The sequence below is a fragment of the Papilio polytes genome, unplaced genomic scaffold (assembly GCF_000836215.1).
Source record: "Papilio polytes unplaced genomic scaffold, Ppol_1.0 DF824047.1, whole genome shotgun sequence".
Lineage (NCBI taxonomy): Eukaryota > Metazoa > Arthropoda > Insecta > Lepidoptera > Papilionidae > Papilio > Papilio polytes.
The window spans coordinates 6,443,660-6,447,108 of NW_013525157.1; positions in this window are offsets into that span (position 1 = coordinate 6,443,660).

Consider the following 3,449-nt stretch of genomic DNA (forward strand, 5'->3'; position numbering starts at 1 on the left):
CGCTACCGGCCGACGATCTTTTTTAACTCATTGCGACGTTTGTCAGCGTCGTTCGTGCATAGCGTGCGCCAGTGGAAATCGATAATTTGTTTCATTAGTACTACATATTATTAGGAATAATGACACTTGATTATGTTACTAATCTGGTTTTATCTGATCTTCCAGAAATAGAGTAAAAATACAAATTACTTTGATTATTTGGATTTCGATAGCAATTACCTTCTTATGATAATGAATGATTATTTTATGTATCACTAATATTTTGATTAGACCACTTGAAATATTTTTATGAGAAAAAATACTAATCGATTCTAGCTTAATCAAATGGAGCAAACTATCATAATGTCCAGAAGTAGGCTACCTATATTCTTTTATATTGATAAGCGATACCTTATCGCGTTAAGCTGGTTTATAAATATTTTTATAATAACGTGTATACTAATTAAAATTATTAACTGTAGTTAATTATGCTATGCACATAACTTTGTTATTTTAAGTTTCGAATTTAAAAACTTCACTACTTAATAGGTTAATACAGAATCTACGTTACTACCTAACAACAAGCATTTTTTTATAATATACTTGTATCTGATAAGACAAGGAATTATATAATCACATGTAGACAGTACTCGCTATAAAATTAAACACAATTATGTTACCTTCTTAATAATACACAAAGCATCTTGCTAAGTCACACAGTACAGTTGTTTTTTATGGCAATACAAGCTGCTGACTGCAACTTCGTCCCCGCCATGGATTTTCAAAAGACGTTTAGTCTGTTTTCAAATGCAATATTTCTTTTCTGGACACTGGTGTATTATGTAAATGTCGTGTGTATTGCAGCGAGTGTGGCTGCAATCAGAGATTCCCAACGCGTTGCCGCCGCGGCCCGATGCGCCGCGCTGCGGGCCGGCGTTGGGCGCCCACGCTGCATTCTAAACAATTGATTACACGATCATACGTCGATTTCTGATTCACTAAACGCACCACAAACGTTTGTGTTGCAATGCAAATGTGTTGGTTGCAAGCTTTGTTGAAGATTTGTGTAAATCTTGTTCGAAAATATATTTTGTACCGTATTCTTCTAACCCCATCTATGATATTTCAATGCTAGTTTTATTTTTGTACTGAATTCTTATTAGAATCTTTTAAAAACATTGAAGTTTGTGTTTTACTTGCATATGCTAGTTATGTATAATATTATTAATAGCGTTATAAATACCTACTTGTTTTAAAACTTAAAAAAAAATTAAAAAACCCAAGTACGTTAAACAAATTACAAAGTTTTATTTTTGTCGTCATTTCAGATATCATAGGTTGGTGTCGGGAGAGTTTGTTTAGGCCGCGTACACACGATCGAGTCGGACGCTTATTGACACTTTAACGGTACGCGAAATCGTCGCGTTGCATAATCTAAGGGTCTATTACGAATGTTTGCGTGATAGTTTCGAGAACGTATTAGGTATGTCATCGACAAAAATTTCTGAGATTAAGTGTACTTTACGAAAATGTTCTCACGAATGTTCGCTATAATCCGCTGCTGTTTTTTTTATACATTTATAGCCATTTATAGCATTTAATTCGAATTCTTGATAGTTGAAATTAACTTATATTGAATGAATATTTCAATATTTGAGGCAAAAATAAACTTTTTTCTCCCAAGAAATTCACAATTTATAATAAATTCTAGTGTTTCCGCAAATTATGTCGAACACACTTATAATTATACAAGCAAATTACAAGAATAAATATTTTAAAAACATTTATTCAAGTTGCAACAATTGAGGGGAAATCCCGGGTATTTTAAACAATTTAATTTAAAATAGATTACAAAAATAAATATTATGTACAGATTAACATCTCCTAAAATAACATATTTATGAAACAAAATGAATATGTTATTTAAATTGTATAATAGAATATTATTTATGTTCAAACCAGTTTTTCGTTCCGCTTACTCTTAGTCACGTATTAGGACAGTCGCGGAGAAAAGTTTGTTTCTAAATATTTTTAAATGGCATTTCAAGTATAAGTAACAGTTTTATTTAACAATAGATAGTTATAATAAAGCATTGTTGATTAAAATATGCAATAAACAATCTTGCCATTAATCTTGATAATATTAAAAATGCGATAGTTTAGATGAATGGATGGATGGATGTTTGTTAAGGTTTGTAGCCTAAACTGCTGAGCGGATCTAGATGAAAATTAGCATAGATTCTTTTCTTTCGTTTTTTTTTTAATTCCATGCGAGGGAGTCGCGGTCGAAAGCTAGTAAGTTATAAATAGAAAAACAAGTCTTAAATTTATCTTTACTGTACTTACAAACTAAGAAAATGTAGCTGTGGATATTTAAACTTTATGTGAATATAAATAGAACTAAACCATGAAATATACGATGACAATTAACTGCGACTTAAGTCTGATTTAACTGAAATAAAAAAAAATCCTAACAATTTTCAACTCAAGTGTACTATTATAGCGGACAGTACTGAGTCAGCGAATGACCGACAGTAACAAATTCAGTCGGTGGCCGCAAACGCATGTTGTTTTAGGCCGTAGACAAACAGGGTGCATCGTGACCGGTGCTAACACTGTGTTTGCCTACGGTATTTATAGTACGGCCACGCTCTCAACCTGCCCATTGCCCATTACCCACTGCCCGCTGCCCACTGCTCACACGCCGGAATAATTAGCTCGTTATAAAAACCAGCACTTTGTGTTTTATATTCAAGTAAGGGTAACGAAAGCGCTGGTTACTTTGATAAGTGAATATTGCGGTCCAATGTCAGCTACATTCATTTTTAATGAGTAAAAGATAAAATTAAATTTTACAGATTACAAAGTCTAAAAACAACGTTGAATAATGATTGACAATTCAAACATCCACAGGCTAATTTTTTAAGTAATTTAGACTTCAATCATAAAGCAATTAAAAAAAAACCTTGGTATTCTTTGATAGTGAAATATGAAGGTATATTGAGTTTTCAAAATGTCGTTTATAGCGGATGCATCGACTTGTGTCGCCAACGGCTATCGATTAAACGGTGTAACCGGATTACAGTGACCGGCGGGTGAGTGGCTCGCCGGCTACTGGCCACCGGCCACCGGCTACCGTACCGCACCGTAATCGAGTCTGTTGCGTTACGGCACGTTATTAGATAATCAAAGGAAAAATGATATCGAAACCTAGAATATTGTAAAATGTAGAGTTATAGAACTGAAAGAAGACATCAATGATTTGACCAACCTTTCGACAAAATACTCTAGTACCTATAGTTATATGGAAAAATAGCTTTAGCCCGCGACTCCGTGGGCGTAGAATATAAAAAATCAAAAGTAGTTAGTAGTAGAGCCTATGTGTTCTTTCTGACTATTATCTACATTTATAAAATTAACACGATTATATATTAAAGGTCTTCGCTTACCAGAGAAAAGGGTAGAGAGAT